This window comes from Cyprinodon tularosa, unplaced genomic scaffold, assembly GCF_016077235.1.
Source record: "Cyprinodon tularosa strain WSP-4 unplaced genomic scaffold, ASM1607723v1 ctg346, whole genome shotgun sequence".
Taxonomy (NCBI): Eukaryota; Metazoa; Chordata; class Actinopteri; order Cyprinodontiformes; family Cyprinodontidae; genus Cyprinodon; species Cyprinodon tularosa.
Genome location: NW_024039059.1, coordinates 1,475,071 through 1,486,897, shown reverse-complemented (window position 1 = coordinate 1,486,897; position 11,827 = coordinate 1,475,071). Strand labels below are relative to the sequence as shown.

Below are 11,827 nucleotides of genomic sequence, written 5' to 3'. Positions count from 1 at the left end.
CCATGTTTGAATTCCAGAATATCAGATATTACTATTTTTTCCTTCTTTACTCTTAGAACAGAATGGAGCCTCCCTGTTAAGAGATAGTTAGACAGCAGGTTATGCTATGCTATTAAAAGAAAAAATAATAACCAGATCTTTTTTTTTTTCGATCAGATATCTACCGTAAAATCTCCCTGTTTTATTTATTCATTGTTTGGCAGCAGTTAGCCTGAAGGCTGTGCTGCTTATTTTAATGCTTTAGTACAGCAGGTTCTGCATTTGTTCGCCCCAATGCTGAATTCAGAGATTTCACTCTTCCCCGCAGCAGTTATGTTATTTTGCTTTGTTCCTGCAACACATCTTAAACTTTAAAGACATTTACAACTCCTCTGGAAACGAGTTGGACTGTAAGTGATTAGTTTCCCTCCATATAAACAGTCAGCGCTTTTGAGAAAAAAAAGAGGAACATTTTATTTTCGCTCGTTTTAATTGACAAGACATACAGGACGACAGAAAAATGCAGAAAAATACACCGTTAGATGTTGCCATTGACCTTTTATTGCACAGGCTGTTTTTACTTCTCATACAGCTTTCTGTGGTTTTTCTACTCGGTTCTTTCTCTCATCGCTGAGGCTCTGAAACAAACAGATAAACAACAACAGGACAAGTTCCTCAAATCTCTGTGTGCGGGTTTGGAGAAATCCCTAAAACTGTTGACATTATGAATGTTTTTGTGCTCTCATTTGTTGTTGTTTTGATCATTATTGGATGATTGTTTGTCACATCACGTGACCTGTCTAATTTAACACACTCGTGTATAATAAAGGGTGTGTCCTTCAAAGGAGGAACAACACAGAAACTGACTGAGTCTCATGCTGTCACGTTGAACGCTGCGCCGAAAAGTTGATTCTGCTAACAGGTTATGGGCCCAGAATGTCCAGAATCAATGCAGAAACTGTTGAATGTCCAGACAGACAGTGAGCACCTGCTTTGTAAGTAAACAAGGAAAATGAACAGAAGAGAAAAAGAAATGGCACACAGCCGCTGGTCAAGACTTCTCTTTGATGGAGACGAGAAAAATTATGAACTATGGGAAACAAAGTTTTTAGGACATCTTCAATTGCAAGGGCTGAAACAGAAAATTTTGACAAGCCCCTCCGATGATGACAATGAAGAGGAAGATGCGACGAAAAACGCTGAGGCTTATGCAGAGCTCATTCAGTTTTTGGATGACAAAAGTCTATCACTTATCATGCATGACGCAGCGCCAAAGAGTTTGCATTCCGGGTGAGCGACGCTGACATGCGAATGGACGGCATCAAGAGGAGAGGTCTGATGGTGGACGCTGGTGCGACATCGCACATAATCACTGACATCAGGAAGTTTCGGAGGCTTGATGAAAGTTTCCAGGCCGAGACGCACTGCGTGGAATTGGCTGATGGATCCAGGTGTTTTGGGGTTGCTAAGCAACGAGGAGACGCGGAAGTGTGTTTGATCGACAGCAGAGGTCGACGTCTTAAAACAGTGCTGAGGAATGCATTGTACATCCCTTCATACCCGCAAGACATCTTCTCAGTGAAAGCTGCAACATCCACCGGGGCAACAGTGGTCTTCAAAGAAGGAAAGAACGTTCTTCTCAGAGACGGAACCAAGTTCCCCATTCACGTATGTAACAAACTGTATTACTTACAAACAATGGACAATGAATGTGGTGATCAGTGTAAAAAATGTTATGACTTACAAAGTTGGCATGAGATTCTTGGACATTGCAATTACAGAGATGTACTGAAGCTAGAAAATGTTGTTCAGGGCATGGAAATTAAAGGGAGAGGTGACCCAATGTCATATTGTGAAGTCTGCACAAAAGGAAAATTTGTTCAAACTAGGAACAAGGAGCCAGATGCAAGAGCTAAAGAACCATTAGCAATGGTCCACACAGATTTAGCAGGACCTATAGACCCAATGTCCAATGATGGTCACAGATATGCATTATCCTTTACAGATGATTATTCCAGTGCAGTCTTTGTATATTTTTTGAAAAACAAGAGTGACTCAGTACAAGCAACTGAAAAGTTTATTGCTGACATGGCCCCACATGGAAAGATTAAATGTATGAGGTCAGACAATGGTACAGAATTCACAGGAAAAGATTACCAGGCATTACTGAGCAGAAATGGTATCAGACATGAGACATCAGCACCATATTCTCCACATCAAAATGGTATGGCAGAACGAAACTGGAGAACTCTATTTGACATGGCTAGATGTATGTTAATCGATGGTGAGTTACCGAAAATGTTATGGCCATATGCAGTTCAGATAGCTGCTGCAGTGCGAAACAGATGTTTTAATAATCGCACAAAGCAAACGCCTTATTTCATGTTGACGGGCAGAAAACCTAACATTTCTAGGATGCACGAGTTTGGATGTGTTTGTTACACTTACAAACGAGAGAAAGGGAAGCTGGATTCAAGGTGTGAAAAAGGCATTTTTATAGGGTATGACAAGAATAGTCCAGCCTATATGGTCTACTATCCAAACAGCAGGAAAGTCCAGAAACACAGGCTTGTGGAATTTGTAACCAAAAAGAAAAATGAGATGGATGTAACTTTGGATGATGATGATGATATGTTTAGAATTTGTCCCAGAGCAACCAAAGCTTCAAATGCTGATCCAGTAAATGTTTCTGATCATAAACTGAAAACAGAAGAACCACCAATGGCGAGTACCAGTCAAACAACAAAACAAGAAGAACCTGAGAAGCGATACCCTGTCAGAGAGAGAAAGAAACCCGGTTATTTAGATGACTATGTATGTAGTATTGATGAAAAGGAGATAGCCAACATTGATTATTGTTACTGACTGATAAGTGGAGTACCTCAAACCTACAAAGAAGCTGTAACATCTGTGAATGCAAAAGAGTGGGTTACAGCAATGGATGAGGAAATGGAGTCATTAAAGGACAATGTTACTTTTTCCCTGACCAACTTACCTGTAGGTAAAGCTGTAGTGGGGGGTAAATGGGTGTATGCAATTAAAAGGAATAGTGATGGATCAGACAAATATAAGGCTAGATATGTTGCTAAAGGATTCAGTCAAAAGAAAGGTGTGAACTATGATGAAACCTTCTCACCAACTGCTAGCATGACGAGCATCAGTCAGCATCAGCATCAGAGTGTTGATGCAAAAGGTGGCACAGGAGAACATGTTTGTTCACCAGATGGATGTAAAGACAGCATATTTACATGCCCCAATTGAGTGTGAACTTTATATTGAACAACCAGAGGGCTACAAGAAGGAATCTCAAGAAAATGAAAGACTGGTGTATAAACTGCAAAAATCTCTTTATGGACTTAAACAGTCGGGCAGAAACTGGAACAAAATGTTGCATGACTACCTATGTGAAATCAAGTTTGTTCAAAACCCTGCTGATCATTGTGTTTACACAAAGATTACTGATACTGAAACTGTGTTTATCATTATATGGGTTGATGATTTGCTTATTGCTGCCAGTGATACAAATATCCTTAGAGATGTAAAAGAGAAACTTGCATCCAAATTTAGGATGAAGGACTTGGGAAAGTTGACACATTTTCTTGGCATTGACTTTGAGAGAGATGTTGACAGTATTAAAATGTCAAAGTATGTGAGGAAAATACTGGAAAAGTTCAATATGGAGAACTGTAAGCCACGAACTACCCCTTGTGAGCAGAAACTTAACTATGCTGATAATGCAGAATTAATGAGTGATGTCAGAAAATACAGGGAGGCAGTAGGAAGCTTAATCTATTTGTCAACATGTACAAGACCAGATTTAAGCTATGTAGTAAGTAAACTGGTACAGTACTTTGCAAACCCAACCACAGAGCAGTGGAATACTGTAAAGCATGTTTTCTGGTATCTAAAAGGCACACAAGATAAAGAACTATGTTTTAAAAAGGGTGCCTGTGATGACCTTATATATGCATACAGTGATGCTGATTGGGCAGGTGATGTATCAGATCGAAGAAGTACAACTGGTTATTGTATGAGTCTAAATAAAGATGGTCCGTTAGTCTCATGGAAAACCAAAAGACAACCCACAGTAGCTCTATCTACATGTGAGGCAGAGTACATGGTACTAGCTGCTACTCTACAGGAATGCTTATACCTGAAACAACTGTTGTTCAACATGGATGGTTTGGATTATTTGGCTAAGATTTATGAGGACAATCAGGGTACCATATCCTTAGCCAAAAATCCTGTGTATAGACAAAGATGTAAACATATTGATATTAAATATCATTTTGTCAGATCAGTTGTAAATGAAGGAAAAGTCTTTCTAGAGTACTGTCCAACTAATGAAATGGTTGCAGATGTACTAACTAAACCAGCAACAAAACTTAAGTTGAGGAAGTATGAAATGTTTATGTTCGGTGTATCATGAATGTATTTTGGTTGAAGTATTAAGAGTTAGAGGAAGTTACCCAAATATGAGCAAGTGGGGGTGTTGACATTATGAATGTTTTTGTGCTCTCATTTGTTGTTGTTTTTTTTTATTTGTTTTTATTGAACTTTTTTGCAAAGCAGGGAAACATCAAATATTAAACAGTCTACAAACATTTGAGAGGGATGTACACATATATAAGAATAATAAAAAATAAATAAAAAAAAATAAAAAAAAATAATAATAATAAAAAATAAATAAATAAATAAATAAATAACAGGTGCCCAAAAGCAGAAAAACAAATAAACATAACACTACGAATTGTCCTCTTGTTGCCAGGCTAAGTCAATTAAACCCAGTCTCAATCTCTGAGCTACAGACGCATCCAAAGAGTCCAAAAAAGGGTCCCATGTCCGGTGAAAAAGAAATGGTTTGTTTTTCAACGCTGTAGAGAAGGCTTCCATTGGAATGATACTTATTATAGTCTGTGTCCACTGGCTTATGGATGGAACTCTATCAGAAATCCACAACACCATAATACACTTTCGAGCGCAGTGTAACAATATATGTAGAAGATCCCTGTTACCAAAGTTATCTGGCAGCTCAACATTCAGACCCAGTAGACACGTTCTTGCACCCAATTGCAGTTGGTACTTAAATATTAAACGTAACTTGTCTATAACAGATTCCCAGAATTGCAGAATATGAGGACAACTCCACAGGCAATGAAACAAAGAACCAACAGCAGACTGACATTTGTTACAAAGGTTTGATAACGCTGGAAACATTCTATGTCTCTTCTCAGGTGTGATATATATTCTATGTAGAATTTTAAATTGTCTCTCCCAAGTAGAATTCGATGCTAACGCCTTGAAGGGTCGGCTACACAACTCAACCCAGGCCACATCCTCTATAGGGCCTAAATCCACTTCCCACAGGCCCTTAACTTTGTTAGAGTTATCAGTTTTAAGATCACCTAAGGTATCATAAATCTTTTTAGTTATACCCTTAAGCTGCGTGGTCTTTAACATCAGCGATTCAATAGGAGAGACAGCCAATCCCCCACTATACTTTCTCAATTTAGAACTGATGAAGCTTTTTACTTGGAGGTACTTCAAGAAATCCTTATTAGTAAGACCATACTTAACTCTCATCTGATTAAATTTAAGAAGTGAGCCCTCATGAACCAGGTCACCAACCTTTTTAATCCCTTTTATAGACCAGTCTGCGAAACCACCATCAAGACCAGGAGAAAAGTCAGGGTTTTCTTGAATAGGAGTGAGAAGGGAGAAGCAGTTACTGTATCCTTCCAACCGCCTGACCCTACGCCAGATAGCAATCATATTCTTTAAAACCATATTGTTTTGGATGAGTACTGAGGCTTTCTCAGTGGATGTATATAGTAAATTCCGCAAAGGAATGCCCTTTAATGGGGTGGCCTCAGCGCTCAGATAAATGGAGTCAGGGTCACCAATAAAGCATTCCATAAGGAATTTAAACTGTGCTGCCCAAAGGTATAACGAAAGGGAAGGAGCGGCAAGACCACCCTTCCGTACAGGTAAGCAAAGATAACTATACCTTAATCTGGGAATTTTCTTATTCCAAATAAATGAGATAATTGAACCATTCAATTGTGACAAGACCCTTTTAGACAAAACAAGAGGCAACATCTGAAATAGGTACAGAAGGCGAGGTAGAATGTTCATTTTGACTAAGTGTATACGACCCAAAAGAGACAGAGGGAGGCTGCACCATCTTTCTAAATCACGATTGATTGATAGCACTAAAGGGGTATAGTTCAGATTGAATAGATCTTTTAGGTGCGGTGAGATTTTTATTCCTAAATAAGTGAAACCTGACGGGGACCATCGAAAAGGCTGAGAAATGTTTGAGTCAACCCCATGTATAACAGAAATAGGCATAGCCTCGCTTTTAGAAAAATTTATCTTATAGCCGGAGAAAGAGCCATAATGTAAAATCAGTTCAATAATTTTAGGAATCGAGTGTGATGGGGAGTTTAGAAAAATCAATACATCATCAGCGTAGAGTGAAATTTTATGCTGATAATTATTTAAAAAGAGTCCTTCAATGCTTGCATCTTGTCTAATTGCTGCTGCAAGGGGCTCCATGGCCAGAGCAAATAACAGAGGGCTCAAAGGGCATCCCTGTCGACTACCACGACCAATGCTGAAATTCTCTGATCTGAGACCATTAGTAATAACAGCCGAAAGAGGAGACATGTATAAAATCTGTATCCATTTCACAAAGCCATCACCTAAACCAAATTGTTGAAGTGTAAAAAAGAGATATGGCCATTCTAAGCGGTCGAAGGCTTTCTCAGCGTCAAGAGAAATAAGTAATGCCTCCGGACCAAACTGGGATGAATGCTGGATTATGTTAAGCAGACGCCTAACATTGTTTGTAGAATATCGTCCTTGTATGACTCTGGTTTGGTCATTCTTAACAATAGAGGGCAGCATACTCTCTAAACGTATGGCCAGGATCTTAGATAGTATTTTCAGGTCAAGGTTTAAAACCGATATAGGCCTGTAAGAGGCACAGTCTTCCGGGGGTTTCCCTTTTTTCAAAACTAATGAGATATTAGCCTCCATTAAGGATGGGGGAAGAGCACCAACAACATATGAGGATTGAAACATTTCAGATAGCGGCGAGATTAGAATTTTACTAAATTTTTTATAAAATTCCCCGCTGAATCCATCCGGACCGGGAGCTTTGTTATTTGGAAGTAACTGAATTATTTTCAAAATTTCACTCTGTGTTATAGGCCTGCATAGGTCATCCCTCTGGGTTTCCGTAATTTTAGGTAGGTTTAGTCTTGAAAAAAAGTTTTGCATATCCTGTATGTGTAAGGATTTAAACTGAGAGGCATATAACTGCTTATAAAAATATTTAAACATGTTATTAATTTCTGTAATGTCATATTTAAGGAATCCAGAAGAATCTTTAACACACGGGATATTGCGAGAAGATGTCTTATTCCGAAGGAGATTAGCTAGGTAGCGATTTGGTTTGTTAGCAAATTCATGCAGCCTTTGCCTCATAAAAAACATAGATTTCTCAGCCCTCTTCGTTAGCAGCCCCTCCAAAGAGGTTTTGACCACCTGGATTTCATTCCCTAATTGTTCAGAGAATCAGAATCAGAATCGGGTTTATTGCCATTGTTAGTGAAGAGGTTCACAACTAGGAAATTTCTGTGGTACAGTCGTGCAACATGAAACATATATGAAATAGTAAATAAAATTATAAAAATCTCTAAAAACACTAGGGTATAAGGCATGCAAAAAATATACTAATATATACACTTAAGATAAAAATATGGATAAATATAAAAAGTAAAATGTACAAGATAGTGCAAATAGAGCAGTGTGCAATACAGCAGTGTGAATGGCATGGGCAGGTTATGGAGTCTGACATATAGTGTTCATGAGTCTTATGGCAGAGGGGAAGAAGCTGTTTTTATGGCGGGAGGTTCTGGTCCGTATGGACCGTAGCCTCCTCCCTGAGGGGAGAGGTTCAAACAGTCTGTGTCCAGGGTGAGAAGGGTCGGCTGTGATGCGACCTGCACGTCTCCTGGTCCTGGAGACATACAGGTCCTGGAGTGATGGCAGCTTACAGCCGATCACCTTCTCAGCGGAGCGCACAATGCGCTGCAGTTGGTATCTGTCCCTGGCGGTGGCGCCAGTGTACCACACGGTGATGGAGGATGTGAGGATGGACTCAATGATGGAGGTGTAAAACTGAGGTGAGGCATTGTATCTAATCCGGAGATCATGCAGCGCCAGTTCTAATTTTCTTTGCTCCATCTGATTTTTCTTCTTTAGACCTGCAGAATATGATATAATTAGTCCGCGAGTATAAGCTTTCAAAGTGTCCCACAGTAGACCGGGAGAAACTTTGGGGGTTGCATTTATCTTTAGAAAGTGCTCCAGCTGCTCATTTAAAAATTTCTCAAATTTAGGGTTGTGGATTAAAAAATTATTAAATCTCCAAGTCCGTTACAAAGGGGCAGCATTCAAATGATTTAACTGTATATAAACAGGTGCGTGGTCTGATATAAGAATATCTCCAATTCTACAACTACTAATATTACTCAGTGACCGTTTGGGAGTGAAAATCTGATCAATTTTGCTACTTGTTTTATGAACCCCTGAGAAGAATGTAAACTCTTTATCATTAGGATGAAGTACACGCCAGGTGTCAACAAGATCAAGTTCGTTACAGGTGTCCAAAAGTGCTTTGGCCCTTTTAGGAATTTGAGACTGTCTAGATGGAGATTTGTCCATAATTGAGGAGAGATAACAGTTAAAATCTCCCGCTATCACTGAGTTGTCACAAACCCAATCCGAAAAGGAGGAAAAAGCCTGAGTAATGAAGTCATTAGACTGTACTGGTGGAAAGTAAATATTCAGAAATGACACTGACTGGCCATGTAAGGTGCCCTTTAAAGATATGTATCTCCCAGACTTATCACTAATTGTTTGGGCATTCATCAGTGGCAGGTGCTTATGTATTAGAATAGCCACCCCCCGACTCTTGCTCGTAAAAGAAGAACTAAACACCTGACCAACCCAATCCCGTTTTAACTTAAGGTGCTCCTGAGAAGTCAGGTGGGTCTCCTGCAACAACGCCACGTGCACCTTTTCCTTCTTAAGAAAGCTCAGAATCTTTCTCCGTTTGATAGGGTTGTGTATACCTCCCACATTCCAAGTACAAACGTTCAACACTGAGTTATCATTAATCATCCTGTATTAAGTGTAAACACTGATACAAACCTGAGTGACGATAGCCATGGTACAGACATTTTGGGCTCAAGAGAGATAATAATAAAATAAGGGGGACAGAAAACTAAAGCACAGGTTGTAAGGAAGATACACGTAAAATAGGAGAAACCAACAACCTGCTTTGCTATAAGAATTAACACAAAACTATTTACAAAGAATATGAACATCAAAAAGTAAAGGAAAATAGAGGTCAGACGAAGGTCTCCGACACCCAACATGGGGTGCAAGCAAACTTTCCAACTGGAACAGAGGAAGATGCTGGACCAGGATAAAAGTATTTTCTCCAAAATCAGTAACATGGAAATAGCTGCCAACCTGCAGCTTTATCAAAGTAGCATTCTATATAATGGGCCCATAAAAGAAAGTAAGCATCTCAGCTATAGAAAAGTAGGCACATGTTAATAATAACTATACAGCAGTTTTTGTCAATTATCTTACATTGTGAACCAAAAATAGGATTGCTGAGACCCATTCAAGCAACATATCCAGAATCCCTCAAACAGCCCCTGCTACTGGGGGATATCCCGAATTTTGTGACGATTTATCCAAGTAGGCTGCAACAGCTCCCGGTGCTCTGAAAGATCTCTCCACACCGTTGTGCTTAATCCTGAGGACGGCCGGGTACATCATGGCGAATGAAATCCCCATCTCTCTCAGACGTTGTTTCACGTGGTAGAATCCCTGCCGCTTCTTTACGACCGCAGCGGAGAAATCCTCGAATATCATGATGGGGGCGCCGTTGTAGATTAAAGACTGCATCCTCCTGGCTGCTTGCAAAATCCGAACTTTATCCTGGAAGTAATGGAGCTTTATGACGACTGCACGGGGCCATTGCCCCGGGGAAGGAGGGCGAGCGAGCGTGCGGTGACAGCGGTCAATTTCAACGGCGTCATCCTTGAAACTCACACCCACCAACTGCGGTAACCAAGTCTTAAAAAATAACACTGGGTTGGTACCTTCGCTGCCTTCGGGAAGCCCAATAATGCGTATATTGCACCGATGGCTCCTATTCTCTAAATCATCAATCTTGTCCAAAGCAACTTCTAGCTTGAGCTCAACTTCAGAGAGTTTAGCATGGTGATTAGCCATAGCATCCTCCTGGGTTGATATGCGCCCCTCGGCCTCTTTCATTTTTGCGTCCAGCGTGGCTATATTAGATGCAAATGTTTCCAGTCTTTGCAAAACGGGATTGATCTTCCCTTCAAACGAGGCTTCTACACCTTTCAGCACTTCCGCGGTTATCCTTTCCACCAACCTGTCGGTGTCCACTTGGCCGTGGTGTGAAGAGGACGGAGTGTCCGCCATTACAGGAGAAGCGCCGTCACTCGGAGGGGGCTGTTTTTCTCCGGCTTTGACCGATTTAGTTGCAAGGTTGAGCTTTTTCTGAGTGCCAGGCATCACGCAACAATTAAAAGCTGAGATATACGCTAACTTTGATCAAAATATACCCAAACCAAAACCTAAACAAATGCCAAACTGCGGGAGCGCACGGAAAACACAGCTACTCCGCCATCAGCGTCACGTGACCCCTCCGCTCTCATTTGTTGTTGTTTTGATCATTATTGGATGATTGTTTGTCACATCACATGACCTGTCTAATTTAACACACTCGTGTATAATAAAGGGTGTGTCCTTCAAACAAAGGAGGAACAACACAGAAACTGACTGAGTCTCATGCTGTCACGTTGAACGCTGTGCTAAAAAGTTGATTCTGCTAACAGTTTTCTTAATGCAATTAAATACCTTGCTGACGGTGACTTCTTAAGATCTCAACGTATTTCGCATCGATCAGATAACAAAATAATTTGTAGTTCTTGGAGTCTACACGCAGTTTACTTCCTGTTTGAGGCGAGGGGTCCTGAAAAGCCCCGCCCACAGACACATCTGCAAAAATCAGCGGTTTTCCAGCTGCCGGTCTTGTGCGAAATTCTGTTTCCCCATGAAAATCTGTTCCCCCTGTGTCGGGAGCGCGCATTGCAGCCAGAGAGGCGGATCTGACCATTCTCAAGGCGCTCCTGATCATTTTTCGGTAAAAACAGCTCATATAATCATCTCAACTTTGTAACATCCATTTTAATCGGTTGCTCTTTTTAAAAAATTGTAAAATAAATACATTAACGAGGTCCTCTTACGCTGTTTTGTGTTGTTTTTTTAAACGCCAAGAGAATCTGTATTTCTCCAACTTTTGTCCCTTCAGCCTGACAGAAATAAACGTCAGTCACCGAACACAACAACAGGTAGTGTATTTTTAATTTTTCATTGCTGATATAAGAGGATGGAAACTGGCTGATAGCAGGGCACACGGATTAAGACGTCCTGCGAAGATGAGAGAAGAATTTCTGGTTAATCACCTTCTAATGTAAAATATGACAGATTACTGGATTAAGGACATTTATAGTATACCACATCACACATATCAATTTTAGAGAAATTGGAAACAGTTGCTCTTTGTTTCCCAAAGATATGGGAGGAGGAGAGGAGAGAATGGATGTTTCAGCTGCCTGAAATAATCTGTTCCCCCTCCATAACAGGGGAAGAAATTAATTTACCTGCAAGTCTTTAACTGTGCTTATTCCCCTCATCACCGAGAACAAATCCTGTGGATTTGGTCATATTT

The 11,827-nt window shown here is 40.3% G+C and overlaps 1 long non-coding RNA gene across 1 annotated transcript; it reads right to left on the bottom strand.

Annotated features, from left to right (window-relative positions):
* Positions 1–522: 522 nt before the first annotated feature.
* Positions 523–11,118, bottom strand: LOC119789748. The gene is made up of 2 exons (XR_005281627.1): positions 10,954–11,118; positions 523–617 (listed from the first exon to the last, which is right to left on the bottom strand). It is a non-coding gene; the product is annotated as an uncharacterized LOC119789748 (long non-coding RNA).
* Positions 11,119–11,827: the final 709 nt, after the last annotated feature.